At 42.5% G+C, this 26585-nt stretch overlaps 2 pseudogenes; both read left to right on the forward strand.

Moving 5' to 3' along the window:
* The first annotated feature begins 273 nt into the window (after window positions 1-273).
* On the forward strand, window positions 274-8826 carry LOC139414388 (protein ANKUB1-like; annotated as a pseudogene).
* Window positions 8827-19491: 10665 nt separating this feature from the next.
* On the forward strand, window positions 19492-26582 carry LOC139414397 (protein ANKUB1-like; annotated as a pseudogene).
* The last annotated feature ends 3 nt before the right edge of the window (window positions 26583-26585 follow it).

Here is a 26585-nt window from a genome sequence, read left to right on the forward strand (position 1 = left end):
GTCAGCATAGGCTGCTACGTGATAAACAGTTCGTGTTAGTGAATTAGCTACCTAGCTAGCCAGCCTAACAAGCTGTCAAATCCAGTGGAAACCGATGCAACCCTGCTGCCAAATAAGGGCTAGTTCGATGACCCGTGGTAACAGTGAGGTCCCCATGAGTTTCAAGGCTTTAATAAGTGCTATCGTGCAGAAAAAGCGAATAAAATACTGGTTGATGAGCTAGCTAAATTAGCTAGCAAGACGGATATGACCGTTAACAGCGTGCATGCACAAATGCATGACGACACATTGTATCTCAGTGAAGCAGGCATGCAGAACGAGATCGCCCCACCAAGCCAGATAGTAGAGGGGTACAACAACGCCGGGACACAGAGGCATAGCTCATACAATTATATTTTGTCCGGGTCAATGACTATCCTTGTTGAATAATAAATACCTGTGTCAAATATATGGCATCGCATGCTAGTGCAAAATAGCTTGCATGATTTTTTTTTTAAAATCCGGTGACCACTAGATGTCCTCGTATATCCACATTTAGATCAACTGTACTTGATTTTTCATCAGTACTGTGAATGACAAGCCCACTGAATCTAGTTTAATAATCTTTATACTCAGCAGGTAGAGGCCTAGGTACTTCAAATCAGTGCTTAATTTGAGCAGGATCATGCCAGAACAGGATCCGGCACCGTTCCGTTCTGGACTGTTTTGTTCCGGAACCTACTTGGCCGAATCCGGTACCTCTCGTGCCATGAAAAATAATTTTCACTTTTTGCTATGTAACAATTATAATAAAAGCGATCAAAGTTCATTCGAGTTGCCTCTTCGTCAATTATCCTGCCCACTCATCTCTCCCGAGTTGCACTTCATCATTTGTTTCCTTATAGAATCATAGCTGCATGAAGGGTTCTGGAGGAATTTTCTAAAGTTACGGAATTACTGCTGTCTGTTCAGAAATAAATTAAATCATTCAGAATAGCCTAATACGTCATGAGAAGCCCTATAATTTAGCTACAGAGGACCAATAGCTTATTTTTTAAATAGCCTAGCTGCGGATTGTAGCCCAATAACAAAGAATAGCCTACAGTCGGGAACGCGAGGCAAATCTGTCAGTGAAAAAACAGCACGCAGACAAAACAGGCCTTTTGCAATATTTCAAATACAATCGAGGGAAAACACAGGTTGAAAAGCAATGACTCTTGCTGAAAAGATAAGACTATGCTGTAGACTACCAAAATATTTGATCAACTCCCAAACATTGTTTTACAAAACAGAGAGAGGGAGAGATAGGCTTTTGACACGAGCGCATCGACAATCTCCAGCGAGTGAGCTGCGCATCATTGGGTGAGTCAGTGAAACTGGAAAGCATTTTTAGGACTAATTTCCTCCTCATATTGTAGCCTAGTATATGTTTCTCCACAACCCTAGGCCTATAGGCTATTGATGGATTCAAGACAAGGTCGTTTTTATTGATCTCAGATACTAAGTTTGTCAGTGTCAAAGTAGCCTGCCATTTCGATCATTTGCGCGGATTAAAAAAAGATAATGCCAAAGTCTCCAGTCATGTAAAAGGATGTAGAATTGCACGAAATGCGGTTTTAAAAAGGCCAACACTTTCCCGGACCCTAGGCTACTAAAAATGTTCCCCATGTGTTCACCTACTGTAAATGGCTCTACTCTACTGCTCTACCCAAATGTGATGATATGCGTTCAATGCTCTATTATAATAGGTGATCTTTTTTCTCATGAGTTCTGGTACCACAGAGCCCCCCCTCTGGCACCTCCCAATTTACAAATTAAGCTCTGCTTCAAATTTTTATTTTACAAGGAAAGTCAGTTAAAAACAAACTCTTATTTTCATTAAAGGCCTAGGAACAGTGGGTTAACTGCCTGTTCAGGAGCAGAATGACAGATTTGTACCTTGTCAGTTCAGGGATTTGAACTTGCAACCTTTCGGTTACCAGTCCAACACTCTAACCACTAGGCTACTTGTCTTCATGAAGGGTTTCATGTGAGCCTGTTTGCATCCCTCCCAGCTGCCCACTGCATTGAGGCTAGGTAACACAGTCACCACAGATAAATCCATGATAACCAAAAACAAGCATTTCTCAACGGCTGGCCATGCCTTCCTCCTGGCTACTCCAACCTCGGCCAACAGCTCCATGGGAAAGGAAGATGATTCTAAGAAGCAATTTGTTCATTTGGCTGGTGTCAAGTAAAGTATGTGACTAGTACTTACAATAGGAGACATGGTTATGTGATGGGGTGATAGTACTTACAGTAGGAGACATGTGATGGGGCGATAGTACTTACAGTAGGAGACATGTGATGGGGCGATGGTACTTACAGTAGGAGACATGTGATGGGGCGATAGTACTTACAGTAGGAGACATGTGATAGGGCGATAGTACTTACAGTAGGAGACAGCCACGCCAGCAGTGCTTTGTCAACATTGTCCCATCACGCACTAGTGACTCCTGTGGCGGGCCAGGTGCAGTGCACGCAGCAGTGCACGCTGACACGGTCGACACGGCTGGCTTCCAGGTTAAGCGGGCATGGTGTCATGAAGCAGTGTGGCTTGGCTGGGTTGTGTTTCGGAGGACGCACGGCTCTTGGCTCTCGCCTCTCCCAAGTCCATATGGGAGTTGTAGCAATGGGACAAGACTGTAACTACCAATTGGATACCACTAAATTGGAGAAGAAAAAAAAAGAATTCACCTTGGGGGTTTGTGGTATATGGCCAATATACCTCCACGTTGCGTTGTGCCTAAGAACAGCCCTTGACCGTGGTATATTGGCCATATACCACACCTCCTTGGGCCTTATTTCTTAATTGTACACATTTGGACACTTTTACAATTATTGTATGGTAAACATTGACATCTGCCTGGGTGGAACACCCTCCATAATGGGTGTCTGTGTGGGACACCCTCCATTACGGCTCCATCAGTGCTGAGCCCTCTCACTCTGATTGTATGGGACACTCAATTACGGCTCCTTGTGTTTCCAATCTTCTTCCTCTGGCAGGATTACTTCCACGTGCAACTGTCAGACGACAAGCAGGTGAGGTACTTCCTGGAGCTGAGCTATGCTGGTGCCATCCTTCGGGACAGCTGGGTCCTGACAGACGTTGGCATCACCCCTAGCAGTGCCATCTGCTGCCTGCTGAAGGTACCAGCCAAACACCTAGCTGTTTCTACCCGTGCTTGAAAATGCATATCAAAGTGAGCTGGCTATTGCTTGAAACAGCTTCATACTATCATTAACATAAAGTGTTTCAGATTTAGTGTGGTAATATATAGTATGGTTATATAGTATGGTTAAATAGTATGGTTATATAGTATGATTATATATATTATGGTGATATAGAGTGTGGTAATATATAGTATGGTTATATAGTATGATTATACAGTATGGTTATATAGTATGATTATATAGTATGATTATATAGTATGGTTATATAGTATGATTATATATATTATGGTGATATAGAGTGTGGTAATATATAGTATGGTTATATAGTATGATTATACAGTATGGTTATATAGTATGGTTATATAGTATGATTATATAGTATGGTTATATAGTATGATTATATAGTATGATTATATAGTATGATTAGGTATGATTAGGTGATTTAGTTCATTCAAACAGGTGCCATTAATACAGGTAACGAGTGGAGGACAGAGGAGCCTCTTAAAGAAGAAGTTACAGGTCTGTGAGAGCCAGAAATGTTGCTTGTTTGTAGGTGACCAAATACTTATTTTCCACCATAATTTGCAAATAAATTCATTAAAAATCCTACAATGTGATTTTTCTGGATTTTTTTTTCTTCTCATTTTGTCTGTCATAGTTGAAGTGTACCTATGATGAAAATTACAGGCCTCTCTCATCTTTTTAAGTGGGAGAACTTGCACAATTGGTGACTGACTAAATACTTTTTTGCCCCACTGTATAGTGTGGTGGTATATAGTATGGCGATATATAGAATGTTGAGGTCACCCTGCTTGAGACTTAAAGTAATATTGCCCTTGCTCAACCAAGACCATGGTTATGGTAGAGTGATTGGTTAGTAAGGACACTGCTTTATACCGAGACCATGGTTATGGTAGAGTGATTGATTAGTAAGAACACTGCTTCGTGAGTGTGAAGTGTTGTTGTACAGAGGTCCCTGGGTACATGTCCAGAGCCAGACAGGGACAGAACTCACTCTGTTCCACAAAGTTCTGTGGAAGATTTGCTAACAGAGGAGAGTGGTTATGTATCTAAGTACAAATGTAACCATCAGAATAATGTTTATTTGTGTTCCTTACTCCTTACTTACACATCCCATCATTGACATAGTCAAAGCCAGACCTTCTGTCTGTCTCTCCTTCTTGCTGGTTGACTAGAGTGGAAATCTATAGTATTGTATGGTTGACCTGGGATAGAGCTGAAATGTGGCCCGATGTAGTGTTGCCTTTGTACCAAACACCCTTACAGTCATAAACCTTTTCCCCATGTAATCGCCTCGACCTCAGTCTGGTGTTCGCTAACAGTATCTGAAGAGTCTGTATACCCAGTGGTGTATAGTACAGTAGAGCACAGCAGACTACAGTAAAGTACAGCAGACAGAGTACAGCAGATTACAGCAGACTACAGTAGAGTACAGTAGAGCACAGTAGAGTACAGTAGAGCACAGTAGAGTACAGTAGAGCACAGTAGAGTACAGTAGAGCACAGTAGAGTACAGTAGAGTACAGTAGAGCACAGTAGAGTACAGTAGAGTACAGTAGAGCACAGCAGAGTACAGTAGAGCACAGCAGAGTACAGTAGAGCACAGCAGAGTACAGTAGAGTACAGTAGAGCACAGCAGAGTACAGTAGAGCACAGCAGAGTACAGCAGACAGAGTACAGCAGAGTACAGTAGAGCACAGCAGAGTACAGCAGAGTACAGTAGAGCACAGCAGAGTACAGTAGAGTACAGCAGAGTACAGTAGAGCACAGTAGAGTACAGCAGGCCGTATAGTAGGAGAAGAAGAGGCCCTTTGGGTTCATTGAAATACATATTCATAATATTTCTGTTAACAATTTAATCTGCACCCAGATTAGTCTTCAATTTAATTTTCACCCAGATTAGTGTTCAATTTAATCTGCACCCAGATTAGTGTTCAATGTGATAGAACAAAACTCAGTACAGCACATGAATTAGAAAATGTTGTTACAAATTTGAGCCACGAGATGGTGGTAGATTATAAATTTAAATAGCATGGACCTTTGATTTGTCTCTGGATAGAAATTGCCCTTGGGCACAGATCTAGGATCAGTTTACTCTCACCAAATCCTAACCATTACTATTAGCAGTAAAAAAACACAAACCAGACCTAAGATCAGTGCAAAGCGGACTTATTTTGTCTTGCCCATTCACCCTCTGAATGGCACACATACACAATCTATGCCTCAATTGTCTCAAGGCTTAAAAATCCTTCTTTAACCTGTCCGCTCCCCTTCATCTACACTGAAGTGGATTTAACAAGTGACATCATTAAGGGATCATAGCTTTCACCTGGATTCACCTGATCAGTCTTTGTCATGGAAAGAACAGGTGTTCATAATGTTTTGTTTACTCGGTGTATAAACACAACATAGGTATTTATGTAAAACAAGTGAATTTACTGTATGTCCATGGTCTTATACTTCAGCGGGAGCCGGTGGTGCGTGTGTTCAGTGCTGTGACGGGGGAGACCCTCTCAGTCTTGGGCACTGTGTTTCTCCTGAGTACGTCTGTGGCCAGGCTCATGACCCTGGTGTCCCAGCAGTGTGGGCTTCCCGTCAGCTCCTTCAGACTGAGCTCTCCCACCGGCCTGCAACTCTACGACTGCAACCGGCTGCACAACTACGCCATTGACCTGGGTATGGCCTTCCTTGTGCAGTACATCAATGGTCCTCTGGCTCAACACCTTATGGATGTAACACAGAGACAAATGGACTGTATGGAACACATTCTTGGTTCATGGCAACCAGGAGGACAACCTGCATGTGTCTCTGTCTCCCAGGGGCTACTCTACGGTTGGACACCTGGGATGGGTGGGCGGAGTTCCTCAGAGGCTGCTTCCTGGGACACAGACTGACCGTCCAACGACACCTGTCTAGGGAGAGACCTGTGATGAGGTCAGAATACACATCTACACACTGAACTGTATGATAGACTTACAATCAACAGTGATGGTACTGAACCTTTATATAGCTTACAATGATAGTACTGACCCTGTATATAGCTTACAATGATAGTACTGACCCTGTATATAGCTTACAATGATAGTACTGACCCTGTATATAGCTTACAATGATAGTACTGACCCTGTATATAGCTTACAATGATGGTACTGACCCTGTATATAGCTTACAATGATAGTACTGACCCTGTATATAGCTTACAATGATAGTACTGACCCTGTATATAGCTTACAATGATAGTACTGACCCTGTATATAGCTTACAATGATAGTACTGACCCTGTATATAGCTTACAATGATAGTACTGACCCTGTATATAGCTTACAATGATAGTACTGACCCTGTATATAGCTTACAATGATAGTACTGACCCTGTATATAGCTTACAATGATAGTACTGACCCTGTATATAGCTTACAATGATAGTACCCCTGTATATAGCTTACAATGATAGTACTGACCCTGTATATAGCTTACAATGATAGTACTGACCCTGTATATAGCTTACAATGTATATAGCTTACAATACTGACCCTGTACTGACCCTGTATATAGCTTACAATGATAGTACTGACCCTGTATATAGCTTACAATGATAGTACTGACCCTGTATATAGCTTACAATGACTTACAATGATAGTACTGACCCTGTATATAGCCTGTATATAGTAGCTTACAATGATAGTACTGACCCTGTATATAGCTTATATTCTCGTGTTTTTTTCCTTCATACGTTTTTTCTCTTACCCTGATATTTAATACTGCATTGTGGGAAAGAGCTTGCAAGTAAGCATTTTACTGTACTGTTTTATAACCCACTGTATCTTGTGAACTTGACAAAAAAAACTTGAAACGTGTTATAAATACATTGATTCTGTATTATTCCAGGTTCCAGCTCCGGGTGGCACTCTACATCGCTGCTTCTCTGGGCCACCTGGACCTGGCCGGCTGGCTGCTGGAGAGGGGGGTGCATGTCATTGAGCCGGTGGGGGTTCACCATTACCGTGAGTGGTGCCACCAGACGGCCCACCCCGACGTCGCCAAGTGTCCCGCTGTCGCCTCCATCGAGCACGGCCAGCTCACCATCCTCAAACTCTTTATCGCCAGCAGCGTTCTGACCCTTGCCTGTCGGGATCCCCAGGGTCGCGACCCCCTGAGGATCGCCCTTCAGTACGGCCACAGGGAGTGTGTGAGTCACCTGGCCACCAGGCTGTGCTCTGTGGTGGTCCTCCCAGGTATGGCCCTGCCCATGCGGACATACCTCCAGATAAAGGGCTGGGTGAGGCTGGGGCAGAGGAGGGCAGCATCCAGGCACTGCATGGGCCTCAACAGGGCTCTGTTCAGGAACAGGGTGGGCGACACGGTCCTGGTGGACGGCTTCACCCTCCCCAAGATGTCCTCCAAGCCCAGGAGGAGTGAGGCCAAGGCGGGTATCAGGGTGATGTCCACAGCCTCTCAATGTTTGACCCCCATCAACTGCCCATCTCATGTATCCTGCCCGCTCCGTGCCCTGCTATCCCAGGATAAACCTCTTCAACTACCGAAGCAACACCCTGTGGCCACGAGGGATGAAAGAGAGAAGAAGAGGGAATGTGGAGGGAAGGGATGTGAGGAGGATGAGAGTGGGGATCAGAACAGCAACCAATGGAGGAGCAGAGTCCCGCTCCCGCCCATTTCCAGAGACACCAATCTCAGACCTGTGTTTGCCTCGCCAAACTCCGCCCAGATACTCACCACCTCACTGGAGGCCTTTTCTCTCCACTGCGACCGCACACCCAGAGAAAACGCCATATACTGTTTGGCCTTGGCCAGGTTTTACCACTTCATCACTGCCTATGATATACCCTTATCCTCCCTGAATAGATTTCAGTACAAACAAATCATGAGCCAACCATCATGCTTAGAAGGTACATAGTCAAATCAAATCAACTCAAACTTTATTTGTCACATGCGCTGAATACAACAAGTGTAGATCTTTCCGTGAAATACTTTACTTACAAGCCCTTAACAAACAGTGCAGTTCAAGAAGAGTTAAGAGAATATTTACCCAATAAACTAAAGTAACAAATAATAAAACATTTGAACTTGTCCAGTTGCCATTTGATTAATTGTTCAGCAGTCTTATGACTTGGGGTTAGAAGCTGTTATAGGTTTACCCTAACAAGTCCTGAAACAAATCATGAGCCAACTATCATGCTTAGAAGGTATATAGTGTCAGTCTTATTGGTTCACCCTAACAAGTTGTTTCAGTATGGGGAGAGGATAGAATGTAAGGGCGCTTCATTAATGTATTGAGGCCATTACATATACAGTATTTCACAATGCTAGGACACAGATTTGGTCTCCTAACCTTGTTCTGGTTGATTGACTCTCTAACAGTGCCTTCACACAGAGACCATGGTTGCAGCAGCTGAATGTAGCGCGGACTCTGTCCAGGAGGAGTGCTCAGCACATTGGGTAGACACCAGGATCCTGGTCATTAGGCAGATTAAACATACTGAAACAAGGAGGGACAACCTGGAATTGTCCAAAAAGGAACTCTTATTTTTTTTTTTACAGTGAACAAGATGAGACTTTGGAACGGATGATGCCTGAAACAATGCGGACGACTTAGAATTTCGTTCCTTTGGATGAGGCTTATAGATATAGTCAGTACTGTGTTTGATTTGTGTGCAGAAAGTTTACAACGGCAGGCAGTGGATTCTCAGTCATTCCTATTCTCAAGTAACAAAAAACGTATCATATTTCACTGGCTATTTGTAGTAGCCAAATGTGAATGGAATTATTATTATTCTAGAATCATTTAGTTGACTGAATGTGACTATGTGGTTGTGCTGTATGTGATTGTACTGAATGTGGTTGTACTGTACGTGATTGTAAGTGTTTGACATGGGTCTAATTGAGGCTCCCCCCCCCCCCCCCCCCCCCCCCCCCACACACTTAACACTAGTTTTTATCCATAGAAATCCTCACTTGCTGATGAAGACATATAGTGGTTGAAATCAATGTAAAATACAGTATGAACACTGCTGCCTTAAAACTCTTTTATTAAGATGTGGATCATTATTGCTCATTTAAATGAGTCTGTGCAGTGTCAAAATAATACACCTGATACATAAGGGGGGGGAAAATGCTAAAAATAGCACAAGACATGAAATAATGGCATTATGGGAAAATAATACATACTGTATTTCACATAGAGTATTTGACAAACTCTTTATTTACGTTACAAAACTGACAACTACTGTAACGATGTGTTAGCACAGCATGTGTCATCATTCCCCTGCAGTGTGTGGATTTACACAGCAACATAGCAGACAGCTTAAATAGTTTATTTTTATTTAACCTTTATTTCACTAGACAAGTCAGTTAAGAACTAATTCTTATTTACAATGATGGCCAAACCTGGACGACGCTGGGCCAATTATGCGGCATCCTATGGGACTCCCAATCACTTGGGAGTGGGAAGGATACCAAATCCAATATCACACACTTCTTCCTTAGTATTCTGAGAACTGTCAGATAGCTGTGAGAGCTATGAGTGGATCGTGGACCCATGCATAAATGATAACTTTGCTGTAACTCAGTGGGGCAAGTAGAACATCCGGGTTAGTGTATGTGCATTATCTGGACAGTTGATTGTCTTTGTCTCAAAGCCTTTCCATTTCTGGGGTATTGAAGAAGCTTCTGATCTCAACCTTCTTGACAGGTAAGAAACACTTGGTTAGTGTATGTGTCTTATCCAATGGGTTGTCAGGTGAACGTTGAAGATGCTTCTTGGAGGTGATCTAATGATGTCATTTGAATCGCTGTCATTGAGTTGCTCACTGGACAAGACAATTATTCACTGAAAATTAAATCTGTCTTTCATTTCACTTATGTTGATACTTGATTGGCTATTTGCTGTCTTTTGAAAATACAAAAATAAATATAACTGTTTTATGAAGCACTTGTAGACATTCATTGTTTTCAAAATCATATTTTCAGCAAAACAGATACATATGTTTACAATATGACATCAAATACAAATAAAATAAGTGATATGTAAATGATTGTCAAAAGGCTCCAACCACCCAAGTCATAGACTGTTCACTCTGCTACCACACGGCAAGCGATACGAGAGCACCAAGTCTGGGACAAAAGGCTCCTTAACAGCTTCTACCCCCAAGTCATTAGACTGCTGAACAGCTTCTACCCTCAAGCCATTAGACTGCTGAACAGCTTCTACCCCCAAGTCATAAGACTGCTGAACAGCTTCTACCCCCAAGTCATAAGACTGCTGAACAGCTCCTACCCCCAAGTCATTAGACTGCTGAACAGCTTCAACCCCAAGTCATAAGACTGCTGAACAGCTTCTACCCCCAAGCCATAAGACTGATGAACGTTAATTAAATGGCCACCTGCACTATTTGCATTGACCCCCTTGGTTATTGATGTATTTTTCTAATTGTTTTCCACTGACTCTCTTGAATTGGCTCGATGCACACTCACTACACTCTACCCACACATTCACTGTGACACTGACCGACTTTCACACTAGCTGCTGCTACTGTGTTTATTATCTATCCTGATTGCCTAGTCACTTTTACCCTTACCTACATCTACATACTGTATTACCTCAACTACCTCGCACCCATGCACATTGACTCGGTACTGGTACTCCTTGTATATAGCCTTGTTATTGTTATTGTGTTACTATTTAGAAAATATTTTCTTACTTTTTAACTCTGCATTGTTGGGAATGGGCTCGTAATAAAGCATCTCACAGTTGTTTTCGGCGTATGTGACCAATACGATTAGATTATCATCTGAACTAATGAATGCTCTCGTTGTTTATAATGAGGAATTTAATTAAATAATTTGGTTTTCCTTGAAGATTTGAATGTGCTGAGAAAGCCTTTCGTGATGGATCTAGACAATCTGGTGAAAAGGGAGGGTTTGCGACTCTTCTCTTCAAGTGGGAAGGACGATGCGATATCATAAATTCCCTCTGGAGAAAAGGAGCCATGAGATGTTGTCATCGTCTCTGCAACGAAAGACCATCCAGCATGCCATCAATTTACATTTTTACTCATTTATCAGACACTCTTATCCAGAGAGACTTACAAGGAGCAATTAGGATTAAGTGCCTTGCTCAAGAGTACATTGACAGATTTTGACTCGTGAACTCAGGGATTCTGAACCAGCAACCTATCGGTTACTGGCCCAACCTCTTAACCCACTAGGCTACCACCCAGCCCACAGTACAGTATGTCATAGGTAACAACTCAGAGGAGTACAATGTCTTTCCAAATGAATTAGTGGAATGGTAAAGGGATAATGTCTCAGTCTTGACTGAGCAGCAGCCTAAATAGCAGCAGGGCTTACCTGTAAAGTACACAGTAGGGGAAATGTTCTGAGGCTGGTACTCCAGAGACTCTTGAGGACAGAGGTTCTTACTAACTTTCTTGGAACCCTGGTTGGTGGGAAAAGGCACATTAAAACAAACTGAAAAATGTTCGATATCTTAAAGTACAGCATATCAATTGCAAAGAAGCAGTGCAATGCCATGACACAAAGAATCATATATCTCATAAAAGGTCAACAGCAGTGTTATTCATGAAAGATGTATGTGTACTATACCTTTGTATTGAAGGTGAGGACCTGCTCTCCAGTACTGCTGATGGTATCCCTTTCCAAATCAAACACGCCTTCTACAATGCCACTGGTGGCCACGCTGGTAGCGGACTCAAAATAACATTTAGCAGTGGCTTTGGTGATCATTTGAAGAATGACCATGCAAGTAGAAGTCTTTGGATCGTTCTGGACTGAAACATCAAAGTTTATGTTTTCATACTCATCTGACCACTGTCTCAGGAAGCACTTCACTGTCTCTTCAGCAAATATCTGGAGAAGCTGAGAGGAGAGCTCCTTGGATATGGCACATTGTTCCTTTCCCCATTTCAGCCTTGAAAGAATGGAGTCTGAAGCACTTTTGGCTGCTTCCAATGTTAAGACCTGTGGAGTGCTGTGGCTGTCCTGAAGGGCTATCACTTTATCCACCAATTCATGGCTGAAAATGTGGATGGTCCAAGTGGAAATGATTTTTCTCAATTTCCTAACAGCAGATCGGAGGTCGTCAAGATGAGAAGCACCCTGTCCATCTTCCTGTGTGTTCTCAACACTTTCCACCATAATGTCCACTACCACCCCAGCAGCTTGCCTGACTTTGTCCACAAAGGTTACAGGAAGTAAGTCCTCTGTGTGAAAGAAGTCCTCAATGATTGTGTTTCTAACAATGGGAAAGTCAATCTGAGCAGGAAACTCAGTAGGGATGGGAGTCCCGGGTAAGGCAAAGTGCCATTTCGACTGCCTTAATTTTGAAGTAGGTGTTAGAGAGATGGAGGAGCGTGAAGAAGAGGTATTTCTTGTATTTTGGCTGTCAGCACTCCTACAACGGATCGTGTCAATATCCTCCAGCATGGATCCTGAGAGCTCAGTGGTTTTAGGTAGTAATTTGTGCGGAATGTCCACACAGGCATCGTTTACACCAGGTGTAACACTGCTCTGGTTGACCTTAAGATGGCCGAGACTTGCTCTTTGTGATGCAGGACTGCTTTTATATGTAAAGTTTTGGATTGAACCAAGTGTTGTGTCTGATCTTTGAAGATCTTTTCTGAGAAACTCCGTAATCTTACTTTGCAGACTGTAGTAGATGTTACGAGCAACAGACCAGATTCTTTTCTCAGAAACCTGTCCAGTGGTGAGCAGGGAGGTTCCAGATACCATGTCAGATGATTGGGTGGTCTGGGTGAGCTCCTGCTGGTCTTTCACCATGGTTTGTATAATATCAGTAGATGTGGTGGATGTAGATACAGACTGGAGGTACTTATCTGTTGTGCCTTCCTCCACAATGTTAAATGATCTAGAGAGGACCTCACTCACTCCTTTCTCAGCTTTGGTTTGGAACTCATGACTAGAGAGTTTTTGGAGGCTCTTTGTTGAAAGACTGTGGGAAGATGCAATGCCTTTGGAGGCAGCCGCGCTGCAATCTAGACTTACTGGAGAGGTTCGCTCAGGAGAACCTTGGAGACGTTCAAACATGTCTTCACATGGTGTTGGGGACCTTGACAAGGAGATGTCCTTCAGCTGAGACAGAACACCACCTACCAACATGTTGACCTCAAGGGACATATCAGATATTTTCTTTCCTACTGTGGAGAAGCAAGGTGCATTTGATGTCTGATCCTCGCATGAGGTCAAGATTGTTGAAATGACCTCTTTGGTACTATTGGTCAGTAGAGCCTCGTCTGTTTCAGTCCAGAGAAGTTTTGAACTCTCGCTGACACCCCTGTGTAGAGCCACTTCAAGGTTCAAACTGTGCAAGTGAGGCACACTCTTACTAGCTTGCCTCAAGTCCTGGCTTGCCAAACCAAGGTACTCCTTAGTCCCAAGATGTCCAGAGTCCTCTGTGGGTATATGACTAGACATTCTGCTCAGCATGTCTGACCTCCGCTGGTGAATGATGAAGTCCTTTAATGTCTTCTGAATATTGTTATATAAACTAGTGGTAGCAGACCAGATCCTGCTCTGTAGCTTTTGTGCATTTTCCTGGAGGTCAGGTTCTCTCTCCTCTACTTCTGCAGGTTGCGCCAAGCTCTGCAGGTCTTCCACAAATGTTTCAATGATGCCAAAGGCAGCAGAATCCGCACAAATATCCTTTGACCATGTGTACTGGTTTTGAATGGAACAAGACCTGGATGCTACAGAATAAGCAGGCTGTGCACTAGTTAAGCTACTGCTGTCCTCAATTTGACAGGGGAACTCACATACTATTGGTGATGAGGCCCTGGAATGGGCAATATCCCCAAGCTGAGCCAGAACACCCTCTACAAATTTCTCTCTCTCAATAGAGAAGCCTGATCCTTTTTCTCCAACAGTGTACAGGGGGTCCTCCTTTGACATCTCAGTGTTGTACAAGACCAGAAGCTCTGAGATGACTTCTTTGGTGCAAGTTGTCAGAAGGAGCTTGCTTTCTTCTGACTCAGTTTTTGCCCAAAGAAGTTTTGAGCTCTCACTTAGGCCTTTTTGTAAAGTAACTTCACCAGTGGACTCTGGCAACTGAGGCTCACTCTTACTGGGCCTATATTTCATGTCTAAGCAAGGAAGTGGAACTGTCTCCTTAAACTCAGCATTTGTGATGTTGTCATTAGATGTGACGATGCTCTTTAGGGAAAATCTCTGAAGCTTGTCGAAATAATCTTTCAAGTTGTTTTGGATGCTGTGGTAAATGTGAACAGCAGCAGACCAGGCACTCTTCTGTTGGGGACTCTCTTCAAATTCAGCCAAGGACTTCATATCTGACACAAAAGTCTTAACAACTACTGACGCTGCTGAGCCCACTGGGTGAATTGACTCTGTCTTTACAATGCCAGACAATGTTTGACCTGATACAGCACCTGTTAACTCAGACTTAATGACTGAACTAGGAAAGCTCAAACTACTGACTTTTTTGTCAAGAACTCCACTCACTGCTTGTATTGTTGATGTTTGAAACTCCCGGCTAGAGAGTTTTTGGATGCTCTTAGATGTGAGCGTGCAGGAGGAACCAGATTCACTAATATTGTAGCTGCTCTCGTATTTCCTTATCAGGGCATCAAGATCCACAATGAAGCCAACATGCGATGCCAAAAACGTGATCTTGTCCTTCAGATCTTCCAGCAAATTCTGTTCGTTCTCGTCAACAAAAGCCACCATTGTGTCAGAGATGGTGGTCATGACTTGCCCTGTTAGACTCTTGCTCTCTTGGTCAACTTTTTCAAGTTTAACAGCCAGCTCTCTCACCATGCTCTCAGTCACCTTGGTCTGTGAGTCTCCCCTTACCGGTGTCACTAGAGAGGTTTGACTTGCGGAGGCACTCTTAACGACCACTGATAAGGCCGACTTGACATCTTTAGCCAACTCTGCCATTACAGCAGGGGTTAGCATCATAGAGCCTGCACTTCCAGATGGAGAATTGGACATGCATGCAAGTTTGGAGAGAGAACCTTGCAGGCTGTCCTGCACACAAGTGACAAGGGTGTCCTCTGAGACACCTAAGAGGACTTGTAGCGTCTCAGAGTTGGTTGTTTTCTTCTGCACATCAGACAGAGAGGTTAGAGTCCTTGGGGAAAAAAACGCAGAAATCATCAAAGTCAAACAAATAATATGTAAGGCTGTGATGCACATTCAGTGTGTCAAATACATCTGCACCATTGAAAACAATGAGGAAAACGCTGCTGTTTCTCTGAGAAAAAACCTTAGTGTGATGTCAGCCTAACTGCTTAATCTCTGAAGCCCAATAAAATGTATTTTGTATAAGTCATTTGTATTGAAACTGGCCTGTAGATATCTATCTATCCTGGCAATATCTATCCTCTACAAAAATCCAAATTGCTATAAACTTCAAATACTGTAACTTCTAATAACTTCAAGGACAATCATAAATACAAGGCAGTTTGAAGAAATGTTAAAGGGAAATTTCTAAATGTTTCAACTTCATATTCATCAACTCCAGCATATGTGAAAAACGGGCATTTCTATGTTTTGTAGTAAAAAAAGAAAGAGGAAGATAAGTGTTTTCTATGACATCATCAACCAATTAGTAGGCAATGCCTACTCATAATTGGTTAAAATCACACGATGCACACTGATGATGTCATTAGAATCTAGAGCTGAGCATTTAACCAACATTTTTGTTATTTTTCGGTTTTTAAACAACTAATTGACCGACGTCGGCTCAATTATTTGAATTCCATATAGTTCATTTTTTTCTTCTTCTGTGAGCTCGATGCTCAGTTTCTGTAGAGATAAATCAGATCAAGCACGAACTATGCAATGTAGTAGGGAGTTGTAGTTTCCAACAGGCCAATATTCTACATAGTTTAGCACAGAAAATACGGCAATTAATTCCCATAATCCATTGCACGCCCACTTGCTTGTCCACTCTGTGTGGAGCAGATACGGAAAACTCATTGACTGAGACGGAGAGACGAGAGAATGCATGAGAGATAAAAAGCAGTTGCGTTGCGAGGATTCTCTACCTGGAAATACATGATCTAAGTGATTGACAGTTGGTGTTCAGCGGTCATAAAAGTAGGTCTTATTTACTTAGAAGAACTACTAAAATAGTGATTTTGTCAGACAGAATAAGCAGCAGCTCTATAGAGATGAGTTGATGACTTGGAATGAAATAATAAAGTCATCAAATAAATATTTTATATGAGAAAGTAAATGATGGTTGATAAGTCATAAACAGTAATGGACAGTCACTACCATCATGGGACTTTTATTCATTGTTTTATTATGTGTTGTTACAGCATTCAACACACATAATCCATAGTGCATTCAATGTCTAAAAAAAGTATTGAAATCCAAAACCGTGATTATTTTTTAAATATTTGAATGGAAACCAAACCAACCTCAAAAAGCACTAATTTCTCAGCACTATTGGAAACAGTTACATCCCTCTATATTTTTTTTACTACAAAGCATGGAAATGTGTAATTTTCACATATGGTGATGCTGGAGATGAATATGAAGTTGTTAAATTTCCCTTTAAGAACATACCTCATGGCCCCCTTGGGCAGGTAGCTTCCACTGCCCAGACTGCCCTTAGTCAGGTAAATCTCCTTGAACTTAAGTTGTGATTCCTGTTCTTCTTCCTCTTCCTGCTCCATACAGTTGGAGGAAGGGTAGGGAGTCGGGATGCGAAAGCTATTGAAAGACTTTCGACTGCCTGGCCTCTTAGGTACACCAGCCTCAGTAAATCTCACGCGGGACTTGGTGTTAGTCTTATCGTCTAACAGACTGGTGAGTGACGCTGTGAGAGATCTCTGTGACAATGGAGAGGAGGCAGCATCTTGGATGCCCAGTAGTTCGTAAAGACCTGGGATGATGATCTGCATCAGCTTGTCCGATAAAAACTGGACAATCCTCAGACACAAGCCGGCAAGCTGTTGTTTTGTCAGCTGTATTCCAGAAACAGAAGAAGTGTTTTAAAATGTTGCATAGTGCGTCTTTTTAAAGCTTATGAACAAGGTTAAACATTAGGCAGAGTTTTCATGGTAATCTGATTAAATTGTCAGTAACATGATCTTACCGGGTCAAACATGCCCTCACGAATCCCCCTCCATTGCCTGAAAACAATATTGTTATAAATGTTGTCATATCAGGATGCGTGGCAGAATTGTTTTTATTTAATTATTTGCCTGATCGTGAAGTTATACTTGCTTTGTGTCAGTTGTTTTGGCAAAATTGCAATGTGACAACTTTTCTAGCACTGAACATTTGATCAGTTTCTAATTTAATCCTATTTCCTTGAAGGTGTGATAGTACCAAAGAAAACAGAACATACTTCTCAGTTAGGTTTTGAAGGAAGTCCATAAGTGTCAGATGTTCCACAATGTTGAGCTTCCCCTCTTCTGTGGTTTCCATCACTGAGGTTGCTCTGCTCCTGGTACAATTGCTCTGCTCCTGGTAGAAATGTAATTATATAGCAAATAATCAAACTTAATATACAACAAATATCATACTGAAATAATTATTAACTGTTAAAGAGTGGAGGAGCATTGGGCCAATTAAACAACTGCAACACAACAGAGATGGTTGTGGTACGTCAACATTGCCAATGATAGCATCACTATAACATTTTATTGGATTAATGTTGTAATATGAAATGACAAGGTCAACTTACCATCTCATTGACAGCTTCAGAGGTCAGGTGGTCATCCATCACACAGACAGGCAGGTCTAGAGACTGGGACAAGGCTCTATGGTCATAACCAGGAGAGAATGGAAACATCAGAGCAGTCCCAATGGCAGAATCTAACCACTGTCTTCATGTCAAAGACTCACTCACTCATTTGCTTTGTCAAACCTACCCCTTAGAATGACTTCGATATTAACACTGAATATATTTTGTTATTAAGAGAGCTCTCAATAATAATTCTCACAATAGCATATTGGTAGTAGTCAGTGACATATTAAAGCTAAGCAGGGCTGGGTGTAATTAAAACCCTGGATGGGGTTCGATCCCGGGCTGAGGTGCTGCCTATTGTTTTTTTCTGAAAGTGTATATAAATGTTGAAAATCTGACATGGTTTCAAAGGTACAAATTCAACCTATTTTATACAAGGTTTGGCTGTGCTGAATTTAGTTTACAATGATGACATCATACTGTGGTTGAAATTTCACCCTCAAAACAACAGTTAGGCCTATACCCCATTATATCCACTACGCCCCTCCCCTCCCCCCCACACACACACACTTTATATTTTACCAATATATATGCAGCCCACCAGCCCTAAAACATGAACATGTTTTTTTGCTAGAAAATGTGGATTAAGAGAAGCAAAATGATCCTTTTCGCTAGTTTCATCTAAATAGAAGGGCAACATTACATTGACAAACCTTGTCATATCTGCTTTCACCGGGATTTAAAAACCCAGGCTTTCCTAAAATGTTTACCTCAGCCAGTCTAGAACCCAGGTGTGTCTGCAAAACACATGCACTCCTCCATAAGGTTCATGGGTTCCTTATTGTTTTATCCCAGTACAAAAGGGGCAACTGGATTCAGGATTAAACACAAGCAGTCTTTAAGGTATATCTTATTACAGTTTAGGCCTACCTTATTATTTTCTTCCATCTGGCAAAATCATTTTAAGGAATGAAATCTGTTTTGTTGCTAGTATTATTAGTAACTGTAGGAAAATACAGCTGTAAAGTACAAGAATCGGCTACTTTCTGAAGGGAAGCCAAGCTCATAAGCAATTTAGAACCTACAGACAATTATGACAAAGTTGGAACGCATGATTGCGTCACAAACGCCTTGTGGTCACATGTTATTTTAGGGCGTGGCTCCGCATTCGTGACCGGTTCTCTTATTTCTATTTCCCGGTATCCGTTAGTGCTGGAATTTGAGATTAATACTTTTCTCATGCCGAAACCGGATTAAATAAATACCGGTAGTTAAATGACAAAAAATATGATATTCGCAATGTCATTAAGCAACAACAACAACAACAAAAACTACAATTTCGAAACATGATTTTGTCATCAGTTCAGTACCATTTGTTTGATTTTGTGGACCCACGACTAGACTTTATCCATGTTAGCTAGTTGCTAGCGATGCTAGTCAGATTAGGCTGCTACGTGATAAACAGTTCGCGTTAGCGAATTAGCTACCTAGCTAGCCAGACTAACAAGCTGTCAAATCCAATGGAAACCGATGCAACCCTGCTGCCAAATAAGGGCTAGCTCGATGACCCGTGGTAACAGTGAGGTCCCCGTGAGTTTCAAGGCTTTAATAAGTGCTATCGTGCAGAAAAAGCGAATAAAATACTGGTTGATGAGCTAGCTAAATTAGCTAGCAAGACGGGTATGACCGTTAACAGCGTGAATGCACAAATGCATGACGACACATTGTATCTCAGTGAAGCAGGCATGCAGAACGAGATCGCCCCACCAAGCCAGATAGTAGAGGGGTACAACAACGCCGGGACACAGAGGCATAGCTCATACAATTATATTTTGTTCCAGTCAATGACTATCCTTGTTGAATAATAAATACCTGCGTCAAATATATGGCATCGCATGCTAGTGCAAAGATAGCTTGCATGAATTTTTTTTTTAAATCCGGTGACCACTAGATGTCCTCGTATATCCACATTTAGATCAACTGTACTTGATTTTTCATCAGTACTGTGAATGACAAGCCCACTGAATCTAGTTTAATAATCTTTATACTCAGCAGGTAGAGAGACCTAGGTACTTCAAACCAGTGCTTAATTTGAGCAGGATCATGCCAGAACAGGATCCGGCACCTTTCCGTTCTGGACTGTTTTGTTCCGGAACCTATTTTACCGAATCCGGTACCTATCGTGCCATGAAAAATCATTTTCACTTTTTTCTATGTAACAATTATAATAAAAGCGATCAAAGTTCATTCGAGTTGCCTCTTCGTCAATTATCCTGCCCCCTCATCTCTCCAGAGTTGCACTTCATCATTTGTTTCCTTATAGAATCATAGCTGCATGAAGGGTTCTGGAGGAATTTTCTAAAGTTACGGAATTACTGCTGTCTGTTCAGAAATAAATCAAATCATTCAGAATAGCCTAATACGTCATGAGAAGCCCAATAGTTTATCTAGAGGACCAATAGCTTCTTATTTTTTTAAATAGCCTAGCTGCGGATTGTAGCCCAACAACAAAGAATAGCCTACAGTCGGGAACGCGAGGCAAATCTGTCAGTGAAAAAACAGCAGGCAGACAAAACAGGCCTTTTGCAATATTTCAAATACAATCGAGAGAAAACACAGGTTGAAAAGCAATGACTCTTGCTGAAAAGATAAGACTATGCTGTAGACTACCAAAATATTTGATCAACTCCCAAACATTGTTTTACAAAACAGAGAGAGAGAGAGAGAGGCTTTTGACACGAGCGCATCGACAATCTCCAGCGAGTGAGCTGCGCATCATTGGGTGAGTCAGTGAAACTGGAAAGCATTTTTAGGACTCATTTCCTCCTCATATTGTAGCCTACTATATGTTTCTCCACAAACCTAGGCCTATAGGCTATTGATGGATTCAAGACAAGGTCGTTTTTATTGATCTCAGATACTAAGTTTGTCAGTGTCAAAGTAGCCTGCCATTTCGATCATTTGTGCGGATTAAAAAAAAGATAATGCCAAAGTCTCCAGTCATGTAAAATTATGTAGAATTGCACGAAATGCGGTTTTAAAAAGGCCAACACTTTCCCGGACCCTAGGCTACTAAAAATGTTCCCCATGTGTGCACCTTCTATAAGTGGCTCTACCCAAATGTGATGATATGCGTTCAATGCTCTTATTATAATAGGTGATGTTTTTTCTCATGAGTTCTGGTACCACAGAACCCCCCCTCTAGCACCCACTCTTTGTTCTGGCACCTCCCAATTTACAAATTAAGCTCTGCTTCAAATTTTAAATACTTTTTTTGCCCCACTGTATAGTGTGGTGGTATATGGTGATATATGGTATGTTGAGGTCACCCTGCTTGAGACTTAAAGTAATATTGCCCTTGCTCAACCAAGACCATGGTTATGGTAGAGGGATTGGTTAGTAAGGACACTGCTTTATGCCGAGACCATGGTTATGGTAGAGTGATTGGTTAGTAAGAACACTGCTTTATACCGAGACCATGGTTATGGTAGAGTGATTGGTTAGTAAGAACACTGCTTCGTGAGTGTTAAATGTTGTTGTACAGAGGTCCCTGGGTACATGTCCAGAGCCAGACAGGGACAGAACTAACTCACTCTGTTCCACAAAGTTCTGTGGAAGATTTGATAACAGAGGAGAGTGGTTATGTATCTAAGTACAAATTTAACCATCAGAATAATGTTTATTTGTGTTCCTTACTCCTTACTTACACATCCCATCATTGACATAGTCAAAGCCAGACCTTCTGTCTGTCTCTCCTTCTTGCTGGTTGACTAGAGTGGAAATCTATAGTATTGTATGGTTGACCTGGGATAGAGCTGAAATGTGGCCCGATGTAGTGTTGCCTTTGTACCAAACACCCTTACAGTCATAAACCTTTTCCCCATGGAATCGCCTCGACCTCAGTCTGGTGTTCGCTAACAGTATCTGAAGAGTCTGTATACCCAGTGGTGTATAGTACAGTAGAGCACAGCAGAGTACAGCAGACTACAGTAGAGCACAGCAGAGTACAGCAGACTACAGTAGAGCACAGCAGAGTACAGCAGACAGAGTACAGTAGAGTACAGTAGAGTACAGTAGAGCACAGCAGAGTACAGCAGACTACAGTAGAGTACAGTAGAGCACAGCAGAGTACAGTAGAGTACAGTAGAGCACAACAGAGTACAGCAGACTACAGTAGAGTACAGTAGAGCACAGCAGAGCACAGTAGAGTACAGTAGAGCACAGCAGAGTACAGTAGAGTACAGCAGAGTACAGCAGAGTACAGTAGAGCACAGCAGGCTGTATAGTAGGAGAAGAAGAGGCCCTTTGGGTTCATTGAAAAACATATTCATAATATTTCTGCACCCAGATTAGTCTTCAATTTAATCTGCACCCAGATTAGCGTTCAATTTAATTTTCACCCAGATTAGTGTTCAATTTAATCTGCACCCAGATTAGTGTTCAATGTGATAGAACAAAACTCAGTACAGCACATGAATTAGAACATGTTGTTACAAATTTGAGCCACGAGATGGTGGTATATTATACATTTAAATAGCATGGACCTTTGATTTGTCTCTGGATAGAAATTGCCCTTGGGCACAGATCTAGGATCAGTTTACTCTCACCAAATCCTAACCTTTACCATTAGCAGTAAAAACACAAACCAGACCTAAGATCAGTGCAAAGGAGCCACTTCATCTTACCCCTGTAATTATTTGACTCCTAACTTATATATACTGAGTGTACCAAACATTAGAAACACCTTCCTAATATTGAGTTACACCCCGCCTTTTGCCATCAGAACAGCCTCAATTCGTTGGGGCATGGACTCTACAAGGTGTTTGAAAGCGTTCCCCAGGGATGCTGGCCCATGTTGACTCCAATGCTTCCAACAGTTGTGCCAAGTTGGCTGGATGTTCTTTGGGTGGTGGACCATTCATGATACACACAGGAAACTGTTGAGTGTGAAAAACCCCAGCAGCATTGCAGGTATTGACACAAACCGGTGCACCTGGCACCTACTACCCCGTTCAAAGGCACTTAAATATTTTGTCTTGCCCATTCACCCTCTGAATGGCACACATACACAATCCATGTCTCAATTGTCTCAAGGCTTAAAAATCCTTCTTTAACCTGTCCGCTCCCCTTCATCTACACTGAAGTGGATTTAACAAGTGACATCATTAAGGGATCATAGCTTTCACCTGGATTCACCTGGTCAGTCTTTGTCATGGAAAGAACAGGTGTTCATAATGTTTTGTTTACTCGGTGTATAAACACAACATAGGTATTTATGTAAAACAAGTGAATTTACTGTATGTCCATGGTCTTATACTTCAGCGGGAGCCGGTGGTGCGTGTGTTCAGTGCCGTGACGGGGGAGACCCTCTCAGTCTTGGGCACTGTGTTTCTCCTGAGTACGTCTGTGGCCAGGCTCATGACCCTGGTGTCCCAGCAGTGTGGGCTTCCCGTCAGCTCCTTCAGACTGAGCTCTCCCACCGGCCTGCAACTCTACGACTGCAACCGGCTGCACGACTACGCCATTGACCTGGGTATGGCCTTCCTTGTGCAGTAGATCAATGGTTCTCTGGCTCAACACCTTATGGATGTAACACAGAGACAAATGGACTGTATGGAACACATTCTTGGTTCATGGAAACCAGGAGGACAACCTGCATGTGTCTCTGTCTCTCAGGGGCTACTCTACGGTTGGACACTTGGGATGGGTGGGCGGAGTTCCTCAGAGGCTGCTTCCTGGGACACAGACTGACGTCCAGCGACACCTGTCTAGGGAGAGACCTTTGATGAGGTCAGATGACACATCTACACACTGAACTGTATGATAGACTTACTATCAACAGTGATGGTACTGAACCTTTATATAGCTTACAATGATGTTACTGAATCTTTATATAGCTTACAATGATAGTACTGACCCTGTATATAACTTACAATAATGGTATTGACCCTGTATATAGCTTACAATGATAGTACTGACCCTGTATATAGCTTACAATGATAGTACTGACCCTGTATATAGCTTACAATGATGGTACTGACCCTGTATATAGCTTACAATGATAGTACTGACCCTATATATAGCTTACAATGATAGTACTGACCCTGTATATAGCTTACAATGATAGTACTGACCCTGTATATAGCTTACAATGATAGTACTGACACTGTATATAGCTTACAATGATGGTACTGACCCTATATATAGCTTACAATGATAGTACTGACCCTGTATATAGCTTACAATGATGGTACTGACCCTGTATGTAGCTTACAATAATGGTACTGACCCTGTATATAGCTTACAATAATAGTACTGACCCTGTATATAGCTTACAATGATAGTACTGACCCTGTATATAGCTTACAATGACAGTACTGACCCTGTATATAGCTTACAATGATAGTACTGACCCTGTATATAGCTTACAATGATAGTACTGACCCTGTATATAGCTTACAATGATAGTACTGACCCTGTATATAGCTTATATTCTCATGTTTTTTTCCTTCATACGTTTTTTCTCTTACCCTGATATTTAATACTGCATTGTGGGAAAGAGCTTGCAAGTAAGCATTTTACTGTACTGTTTTATAACCCACTGTATCTTGTGAACTTGACAAAAAAAACTTGAAACGTGTTATAAATACATTGATTCTGTATTATTCCAGGTTCCAGCTCCGGGTGGCACTCTACATCGCTGCTTCTCTGGGCCACCTGGACCTGGCCGGCTGGCTGCTGGAGAGGGGGGTGCGTGTCATTGAGCCGGTGGGGGTTCACCCTTACCGTGAGTGGTGCCACCAGACGGCCCACCCCGACGTCGCCAAGTGTCCCGCTATCGCCTCCATCGAGCGAGGCCAACTCACCATCCTCAAACTCTTTATCGCCAGCAGCGTTCTGACCCTTGCCTGTCGGGATCCCCAGGGTCGTGACCCCCTGAGGATCGCCCTTCAGTACGGCCACAGGGAGTGTGTGAGTCACCTGGCCACCAGGCTGTGCTCTGTGGTGGTCCTCCCAGGTATGGCCCTGCCCATGCGGACATACCTCCAGATAAAGGGCTGGGTGAGGCTGGGGCAGAGGAGGGCAGCATCCAGGCCTCAACAGGGCTCTGTTCAGGACCAGGGTGGGCGACACGGTCCTGGTGGACGGCTTCACCCTCCCCAAGATGTCCTCCAAGCCCAGGAGGAGTGAGGCCAAGGCGGGTATCAGGGTGATTTCCACAGCCTCTCGACGTTTGACCCCCATCAACTGCCCATCTCATGTATCCTGCCCGCTCCGCGCCCTGGCATCCCAGGATAAACCTCTTCAACTACCGAAGCTACACCCTGTGGCCACGAGGGATGAAAGAGAGAAGAAGAGGGGATGTGGAGAGAAGGGATGTGAGGAGGATGAGAGTGGGGATCAGAACAGCAACCAATGGAGGAGCAGAGACCCGCTCCCGCCCATTTCCAGAGACACCAATCTCAGACCTGTGTTTGACTCGCCAAACTCCGCCCAGATACTCACCACCTCACTGGAGGCCTTTTCTCTCCACTGCGACCGCACACCCAGAGAAAACGCCATATACTGTTTGGCCTTGGCCAGGTTAGTCCAAGTTTAAATGACAGCTACGGTGAATATGAATATTTCTCTGGAGGTTTCTTATGAAAGGTGTGAATACTGTCAGAAGAAGCCTCCTATAATCAGTGGTGGTGGGGGGGGAACACATGTAAAAGCTGTTTACACACTTTTTATTTTATTTTGTTCAAGCATTTACCCACCTTTTGTGGAAGATGCATTGAAAGTAGAGGGAGCGTTACTTCTTTAATCCTGAACGGCAATCAGCATTTACCAGTCAATGTTTTTACCACTACATCACTGCCTATGATATACCCTTATCCTCCCTGAATAGATTTCAGTACAAACAAATCATGAGCCAACCATCATGCTTAGAAGGTACATAGTCAAATCAAATCAACTCAAACTTTATTTGTCACATGCTCTGAATACAACAAGTGTAGATCTTTTCGTGAAATACTTTACTTACAAGCCCTTAACAAACCGTGCAGTTCAAGAAGAGTTAAGAGAATATTTACCTAATAAACTAAAGTAACAAGTAATAAAACAGTTGAACTTGTCCAGTGGCCATTTGATTAATTGTTCAGCAGTCTTATGACTTGGGGTTAGAAGCTGTTATTGGTTTACCCTAACAAGTCCTGAAACAAATCATGAGCCAACTATCATGCTTAGAAGGTATATAGTGTCAGTCTTATTGGTTCACCCTAACAAGTTGTTTCAGTATGGGGAGAGGATAGGATGTAAGGGCGCTTCATTAATGTATTGAGGCCATTACATATACAGTATTTCACAATGCTAGGACACAGATTTGGTCTCCTAACCTTGTTCTGGTTGATTGACTCTCTAACAGTGCCTTCACACAGAGACCATGGTTGTAGCAGCTGAATGTAGCGCGGACTCTGTCCAGGAGGAGTGCTCAGCACATTGGGTAGACACCAGGATCCTGGTCATTAGGCAGATTAAACATACTGAAACAAGGAGGGACAACCTGGAATTGTCCAAAAAGGAACTCTTATTTAATTTATTATTATTTTTTTTACAGTGAACAAGATGAGACTTTGGAACGGATGATGCCTGAAACAATGCGGACGACTTAGAAT

Source organism: Oncorhynchus clarkii, chromosome 1, assembly GCF_045791955.1.
Source record: "Oncorhynchus clarkii lewisi isolate Uvic-CL-2024 chromosome 1, UVic_Ocla_1.0, whole genome shotgun sequence".
Taxonomy (NCBI): domain Eukaryota; kingdom Metazoa; phylum Chordata; class Actinopteri; order Salmoniformes; family Salmonidae; genus Oncorhynchus; species Oncorhynchus clarkii.